The sequence below is a fragment of the Mytilus galloprovincialis genome, chromosome 5 (genome assembly GCF_965363235.1).
Source record: "Mytilus galloprovincialis chromosome 5, xbMytGall1.hap1.1, whole genome shotgun sequence".
Lineage (NCBI taxonomy): Eukaryota > Metazoa > Mollusca > Bivalvia > Mytilida > Mytilidae > Mytilus > Mytilus galloprovincialis.
Genome location: NC_134842.1, coordinates 10,671,895 through 10,681,183, shown reverse-complemented (window position 1 = coordinate 10,681,183; position 9,289 = coordinate 10,671,895). Strand labels below are relative to the sequence as shown.

At 32.6% G+C, this 9,289-nt stretch overlaps 1 long non-coding RNA gene across 1 annotated transcript; it reads left to right on the top strand.

Annotated features, from left to right (window-relative positions):
- The first annotated feature begins 931 nt into the window (after nucleotides 1–931).
- On the top strand, nucleotides 932–8,462 carry LOC143075126 (uncharacterized). Its single transcript, XR_012978235.1, has 3 exons — nucleotides 932–1,091; nucleotides 6,335–6,815; nucleotides 7,697–8,462. It is a non-coding gene; the product is annotated as an uncharacterized LOC143075126 (long non-coding RNA).
- The last annotated feature ends 827 nt before the right edge of the window (nucleotides 8,463–9,289 follow it).

Sequence of the window (9,289 nt, the reverse complement as noted above, 5' to 3'; positions counted from 1 at the left end):
GAGAGGGTTCACAGATTCCATTTTTTTAAGATAATGTGTTGTGTCTTGTATATATGATGGTAAATTTTCTACATATATATAAAAAGAGAAACAGTTAAGTACCACATCAACAAACAACAACCACTGAACATCTGGTTTATGACTTAAGTTAGTACCTAACACCTTGACTAATATTAATTTGGCTCGTTTAATTTTCATAAAATTTGACAAAATAATTACTTTGACCCTACGACAAAAGTACAAAAATTTAATAAAACTTGAACCAATCACTTTCTCAGAAAAACTTGGTTGGATATATAGCAGTTTGAAAAACACTCATTTTGATCATCGAGAAGCTTTATATTCCTTCAACTATCACTATACAACGTAATTAAAACGTTTAGCTGATTTTATAGAGTATATCTCCCTGTAGTGTTAGGTACCATCTTATGACAGGTGAAAAACAAATGCAGCTAGTTTAAACGATTGAATAGGTACCAACATTCACCCTTATACGAATCAATAGTGTAACGTCACAACACAGAAAGACACACTATAAGATATCAGTTGAAATGATCTAGCTGTAAAACAAGATTTAATCCACAATTTTCTACATAAGAAAATGCCTGTACAAAGTCAGGAGTATGACAGTTGTTATCCATTCGTTGGTGTCTTTTGAAATTTTCATTTTGCCTTTTCACTAGGGACTTTCCGTTTTTAATTTTCCTCGGAGTTCAGTATTTTTGTGATTTTACTTTAGCTCAATCAAAAGAAATATTAACAATGGACAATAAGATGTTAAAAACTTACTAGAATTTTAGTAGTTTTTATAATTGAACAAAAGTGTATTAAATGTATGTATCTCAGGTGGTTAGACAAGAGATAACAATAGAAGAAGCGGTTGGTTGCTTTTCTATCATCGCTGTTTATACAAACTGTCCTTATTAGATGGTCAGTGGTCAAAAGTATCCCACTGACACTGTGTTTACCTGTGTGGTCATCATTAAATTTTAGTATGACCCGTTTTCTATAAATATTCAGTAAGGTGGCTTCAAGATGCAATATAGAATATGAGTGTTGATTCTGATAACTACTGATACACAACAAGTTGGGTATGTATAGGTTTTTTACAATAACACGGTCAAATTTAAATTTAATAGATTTATTTCAATGCATTTACGGAAAAACACATGATCCCAAACAGTGTACATAATATAAACGCTTTGTTTTTTTGTTTTTATAATCTTTTGTTATAATAAAATTAAGAATTACCATAGAGAAAAAATTCTTCTATTTAGTATGACAATTTGTTTACCAACATTGAAATTAGAAAATACTGAAGAATTGTTATGTAGTGCGTGCAAGCCAATACCGATACATATCGACGAAGCAGATGGAATTGCACCTCTTTAGGACAAGAATATCTTGTGATTTTCAAACAATTTCTTTTTCTTTCGGAATTAAAACTTTTCTTCTCTGTCAATATACAATCTTAAAAAAAATCTTTTTCTAGAATGTTATTTACTTACTATTTCTTGTGAAAATTGAAATTATATACAAATAACCCCAAGACTTAAATGTAAGATAAACGATGACAATATAGTTGTATCCAAAAAAAATAATATGTTCAGAATAAGCGGATTTCTTAAGGCCAACTAATCCTTTTGTTCAGATTTGCTAATAATTGGTGTTCCCACGATTACATTTAAATTGGTGTTAAAGAGGTATGGTATACATGTAGTTAATCAACTAGAATATTTAAACCTTTTAAAGGTTAACGTCAAATACGGGCGTTTTTATTTGTTAAAAATATCAAATAAACTCATCATAGATACCAGGATTAAAATTTTATATTTACGCCAGACGTACGTTTCGTCTACAAAAGACTCTTCAGTGACGCTCGAATCAAATAATATTTAAAAGGCCAAATAGAGTATGAAGTTGAAGAGCATTGACGACCAAAAATTCCTAAAAGTTTTGCCAAATACAGCTAAGGTAATCTATTCCTGAGGTAGAAAACATTAGTTTTTTCAAAAAAGTTTTGTTAACATTTAATTTATAATTATGAACATGTCAATGATAAAAATGGCTCTAAAAATGTCTGATAGGGAACTAAGTCTTATTATGATGAGAGCTCCTTGGGGACTTTTTGTTGTTGATATAAGTTACTTGAGGACCTTAGACTGTTAGAGAATTGTAATGCATAACATACAAACTAATAGTTTTTCACTGAAACAGCCATGTTCAGTGGCGCGTCCAGATAATGTCATAAGAGGGGGCCCACTGACTACCCTAGAGGGAGCCCGCTGAAGTCATGTTTCAGTGATAACCTACATGTATATAATCAACCATTTTTTCTCACAAAAGGGGGGCCTGGTCGCCCTGCCCCCTTAATCCGCCTCTGAAGAACACACAAAGAAGTATAATGTAAGCGTAGTAGATTATTCTGTGCTAAAACTTTGAATTTTTCGAAAAACTAAGGATTTTCTTACCCCAGGAGTAGATTACCTTAGCCATATTTGGCACAACTTTTAGGAATTTTTGATCCTCAATGCTCTTCAACTTTGTATTTATTTGGCTTTTTAACTATTTTGATCTGAGCGTCACTGATGAGTCTTATGTAGACGAAACGCGCGTCTGGCGTATACAATTATAATCCTGGTACTTTTGATAACTAATAAAGTAAAACTTTATAATTTAAACTACATTGTATTTATTTATTCATTTAAATATTTATAATTGGAATAATTTTTATCTTAGTACTGTTTAGAGCTTTTAACGTGATATATTCAAAAGAATAAGTTGTCAGTTTTCTCTGTTCCAAACCAACATAAAACACAAGCACCAGCGAAATTTTGAATGTTAACGTGATACAGCCAACAATGCAAAAACAGTTAAAAGCATAATATATATTCAATAGAATGGGTTTAATAAGTTTTGTATGTTTTAAATCGTTTGACCTCATACATCACCAATGAACATTTACTTGTCGAACGGCGCATAGTACTGCGCATCTAAGTGCAAAAAAAAAAATGGCAATGTTATTGATGTGTTATATCCAAAATACTTTAATTTGGTATACACAAAAGACTCTCTGTTTGTAGAGATCTTTTCTGATAATTTATGCTGCATTATGCCGCTACCTTTCAATTGTATTTTAGACTCTAGATTATTGACGAAGCTCGTTAATTGTACGTGAATAGTGTGATATTTTCCATATTATTTTACAAAATAATGCTAAAGACAAATTAATGTTAACGTAGGAAAATGATGCCAAAGGTATAATTAAAAACCAGACAAAAGTCAAAGAAACGCATTGAACAGAATGTTCCACACTAGAACATGAAGAAAGAAATTTAAAACTAAAAGCCTAACTCATATTTTAAAGATTTAGCAGTATCATAAATCAATGAAATGAACACAAGTGCCTTAGTACGTAATAAAACAGTACGGTTTCAACAAATTTTTTCTTTGAATTAGTCCAATTTTAATTCATTCGGGCCTTGTTTGAAACCATATGTTATTGTTGGGTCGGTGTAACATTGACGTACGAGAATGATTTTGAACATAATTTATAACTGACGTGTACATCAAACGTATGTGTTCACTTAAGTCTAACATTTGAATTGGTACCTTGTAAATATACAACATGGGCAACATTCTAGTTGCATTCGACGAAAGAAAATTTAATTGTACGTTATTGATAATTGAAAACATAGGTATCGAAGATACGCAAAAGTGTATCATCAAATTTAAATAAAATTAATAATTAAGTTTGAGTTATCTCCCTTTTATTAGAAAAAAAACCTATTGAACTACAAGGAACTACATGTAAGGAAGCGTATTAGCGCAACAAAACTTTTCTTTAATGTTTCGTCCTAGTATGTTTGCGTTATAACGCAAATGTTTTGAGAAATAACGCCTCTGGATTTCAATTATTCATTCAGTTTTGTATATATCTGTCCGTCGGTCATTACTTTCGGTTGTGATTTACTAGTAAATAAGAAAATAACATACATACTAGAACAGTGCATTGTATATTTTATGAATTTTTAATCACACTAGAACACACCCGCGAAATCGCGGGCATACAGCCTGTGAACAGTTGTAGGATGATTATTTGTAAAAGATATTATGTATGGAGAATTTCTTAAAAGGTATCAAAAGCCCTCTCCCTTTTTCCAAAGTCCGATATTGTTTCCTTTCTGTTAAATTCAATTATTTTCGTGTTTCTGGCCTCAGACTACAATTATTCTTCTCCTTTGCTACAATGATCTTTTGGTAAAAGTCAAATTAAATTAAAAATTTGCACCGCTTCAAACATGAAATAAATGTAACTGCTTATATATAGACCATTATAAAATATGCTTCTAGGACAATCCATCAGTGTCTTTTCTATTGAGAGCCTTATTAACATGCCAATGGTAGGATATGAATCTTGTATAAATGACTAAGACCCACTAAGGCTAATTTGAGGGGTGGTTGGAGGGGTCCTGATCCCGAAATCTCGGGCTTAAAATCATTAAATCCCGAGATGCAGAATTTAAAGAAATTCATATCCCTAAATCCTGAAATCGAAAAATATATTCCCGGATCACGTAAGGATCAATCCCCAAATCCCGAGCTTAAATTCACCCGATCCCGACGTCCAGAAAAAGGTCATGCCTCCCTCTAATATCTATCCTACTTTCATTTTTGCCAAATCATTACTTTCACTTTCAACAATAAATATTTATGCCCCATTTATGGGCATTATGTTTTCTAGTCAGTGCGTCCGTGCGTTCGTTCGTTCGTTCGTTCGCCCGTTCGCCTGTCCCGCTTAGGTTAAAGTTTTTGGTCGAGGTAGTTTTTGATGAAGTTGAAGTCCAATCAACTCGAAACTTAGTAAATATAGTGCCGATGTGACATCCGTGTACTATAGACACATTCTTGTGTCCACATGTTTTACTCAAGTTATTTTAATATATATGCAACTGGAATGACCCCTTAAATAGTAAACATGTCAAAGAAAATAGTAGACAAAATTCAGAGAGTCTCTATATATTAAAGTAGTATAATCGTAGTTTACATGTAGATAAACGCGAAAAATAATTGTCCTCTCTAAGGAGGTATAATACTTGTGGTTCTTCTAAACACCATAATATGGAGAACGTTCTGATTGGCTTATTTTTTTTTCTTCATTTTTGTTATGTATCATACGATTGGTTATATTTGTGCATGTCTCAAATCGAAAGTCTTATCTATGTCTAAAAGTCAGTCTGATGACGGAATCAATATCCAGACGTTTGGTGTCAGACTACCAATTAAAAATCCCTATCTGTTCAACCAAATTCGGCAATTTTCACAGCTTTCTAAATATTTTACCTTAAGTTTAACTTCATAGAAACCAGGTATATCCTGAATTGTACATGTATCAGCTTTCTACATGCCATTTTTCACCATACCTTTGAAGCCTTCTAACAAAATAACTGATCTTCGAAGAGAGGTACTCCAAAAATAACCCCTGATTTTCTTGAAATCTTAAATTAGTTTACTATGGAGCGCATTAATCCTCAATTTTTAATGCAAACTCATAGACAAGTAAATTTTGGCTCAAAAAGGTCAAGATATATTTCTCTTTCACTAAAAGTTTCATTTCTGAAAATTTGTTGGTTAGTTTAAGTAAACAAGGACATCAAAAGCACTATTTTGTGTCAGAGTAGGGCTACTTTTACATACGTTTTTAACTGGAGGGAGTAATTGGTGGTCTGACACCTTATTTGCCGTTTTTCTCCAAAATAACTCAATCTGAATAATCATAAGAATGGGTGACAAATGCGACTATGCATGTTACCTATAGAACACAGAGGCATGATGATAAATTTATCGTGGAAGGAAGAGAAGCGACACACAAAATGATGTCTTCTCGTTTAGTAGTATAGATTTCGCTTCGAAGCTGGTGTAGCCACAGTGTTAATTTCTAGTTCAACTAAATAATATCTACTCCTTAATGGTCCTATATGTCCTACTTTTTCTATGTGTGTAAACACGTATATATTTCTGTATGTAAATTGTAAATTTTGTCGGCGTGTTGTATTTTCTAATCAATATTAAAAGAAGATGTGGTTTGATTGCCAATGAGTCAACTCTCGACAAGAGACAAACTGACACAAAAATTAACAATATAGATCACCGTACGGCCTTCAACATTGATCAAAGGCATTCGCTGCTTTGAAACAACATCATTCATTTCAAAACCATCGGAAAAGTTCTTCCAAAATGGTTGGACAACAGTATACAAGTTGGGTTTATATTTGTTCTTCAACTATGCGATGTTTATGTACCTAAACTGGTGTATTTTTGTTTGTTATTGCAGAGTTGGTTTCGGTATGCGATTGCAGCAGTGTATATAGAATCACACGTGTGACGGTCAATTTCCGAGTAGAGTCATGAACAGAAAAGACTTTGTTTTCGCATTGTTCATAACATTTATGATATCATTTTGTGTAATTGAATATAAATCTGTTGAATACGACTCGTTACATATACAGGCAGTACAAACAATTGTAACAAGGAACTGTTCATACCAACGTCCGAGGGAAAATCTCAGAAATAATTCATACCAACGTCAGAGGGAAAATCTCAGAAAGAAAAATAAAACAGCAACGAACTCCTTGGCATTTCTACCTGGAAACGATAAAAACTTAACACAAGAACAGAAAGACTTGGAATCTATTCTAACAATAGCTAAATCTATGTCCAAGGAGGCAGTGCTTGTTACAGTGATAAATGATGGATATTTACCTCTAGCATATAATTGGTTATGTAATACGAAACATATGGGAGTCCACAATCAGGTCAAAACATTTAAATTTTTAAATGTGGTTGATTTTTGTTATTTTCGTTATAATATTGCTTTCCTTTTACACACTTGTATAATTTAGTTTCGGATAATATGAATGTTTTTTTTTGTCTATCAGCTCATATACATAGTTTTGTCAATGACCACGACGTCATCAATGTTTTTTCATGATTGACTTAAACTAAACATAATTTATAGCTAAATCATATGATCGAATGACTAGTCAAATATTTCTTTTTCTTCGAAATAACTTCACAAAAGTGGTAACGCGTATGTTGCTTCTTCAAAATTAAAACAAATACTACAGTCATTCAATAAATACTATGTATAAAAAAAGGTCGCGAGGTACATAGCGATAAAATTGCAGCAATAAGTATTGAGATTCTTAACTTGAAACGTATACACGAGGTGGGTTAAAAGTATGCAAATTATTATGATATTCCAGTTGTTGAAATAACCTAAAGACATACGCGCTTGATTTAGTGGCAATGCCAATGGTATTGCAATAGGTAACATACACAAAATAGTGATGCAAATACATAGAACATTCACAAAAATATAATTACAAAAAAAAAAAAAAAAAAAAGAATACCCATGATAGATAACCGTGCTAAATTTAGAATAAGATGTCTCGAATAACAGATATTTTGCTCATGATGATGAAACTCCTTTATATGACTCAAAGGAACAACTATTTATTTACATACATGCATGTATTGAAGAGTAGAACCGACAAATTTTTTTTTAGATACTTAGTGTGTTGGAACAGAACACCTGATGCAGACACACATGTATGTGTTAGTGTGTGTCTTGATAGGGTTGCCTGATTGTGGAGTAAACTATGTAGTTTGTACACGACTCACATTATTATTGTAGGTATTAGTGATTGCAACGAATCAGGAAGCAAAGGAGAAACTTTTATCAGTATCACCCGACATCAAGGTAGTTGTGTTAACTGTCGACAAATATCTCCAAAAAGATCAAAAGTATAGTCACGTGGGTTATATCAGACTTTTAGTCCGCAGAACTGAAATACTTTTAGCATTATTGGAAAATCGTATAGAAACATTCCTGTTTGAATTCGACTTTCTCTGGCTACAGAATCCTCTGTCGTTATTCAAATCATATTCCGGTAAATATGACATGTTGTTTGTACATAATAGCAATAGGAATAGCATGGTAACAAATTCAGTAAATGGTGGATTTTTCTACATGTTTCCTACTAACACTACGGTTAAACTATTTCAAGAGTTATATAGCAGAATGCTGAAGTTAGCAGACAGAATAAAATCATGGCCGCCAGAGAAAAAAGTCTCCGAAGGGGAAAATGACCAAGTGTATTTAAATGATTTATTCTCAAAACGCTATGGCGGGTTAAAAGCATTACTTTTACCGCATACAGTTTTCCCCGACGGGAAATGGTACTCCTTACCGGAATCGAAACGGAAATCATGGAAGCCATATGTCATTCATAACAATTGGATAGTAGGCAATGGCAATAAAATAGCACGTGCTAAAGAGTGGGGACATTGGTTTCTAGACAACGGCAGTGAAATTAAATGTAACTTTGAAGCTATTAGAAATATCAACAGTGTTAAAACATAAGAATTTTTTCGTTAATATGTTATATTAGTATACTGTTGTTAATCTTCATTTTTTTTTATTCCATGGCAAAGTCAGTTTATTTTCGATTTATTTTAAAGAATGGAATAAGGACAAAGAGACAACCTGACCAGAGAGCAAAAGATACGGCGGGCTAAACATATTTTGTGCGATCTCAATCCTCCCGAAATACCTCTAATATGAAAGTTTATTTGTGCGATCTCAACCCTCCCGAAATACTTCTAATATGAAAGTTTATTTGTGCGATCTCAACCCTCCCGAAATACCTCTAATATGAAAGTTTATTTGTGCGATCTCAACCCTCCCGAAATACCTCTAATATGAAAGTTTATTTGTGCGATCTCAACCCTCCCGAAATACTTCTAATATGAAAGTTTATTTGGTATATTTCATCTCTGTTAAAATAAATTCAAGATGATGTCCATTACTAATAATTTTGTTTACTCTTAAAATTATTCTGTCCATTAGAAAGTTCTCGGACTGACAATAAAAAAAACATTTATTCTGCCAAAAAACATTAAAAACATTCATAAGTACATGTAATTGATATTAAAAAAAAAAAAAAAAATGACTAACCTTTTTTCCCCCGTACACTCGACCGGTTGGTCGATAACTGTTTTTGATAATCGTCCAGTTAGAAATAATGAAGACGAAATAAATTCCGTTTTAGATGCATTGTTTTCAAATAGTTGTTAATGAACTAGCCGTTAATTACTGCCAGTACTATCAGATCTGTTCTGTCAGCCTGTTGTTGTTTTAGGGATGTATAAATATCCTGCCACTGCCGATGGCTTACATTTAACTTCATTTGAAAATGATGGAAATTGTCATATGTAGAAAATGACG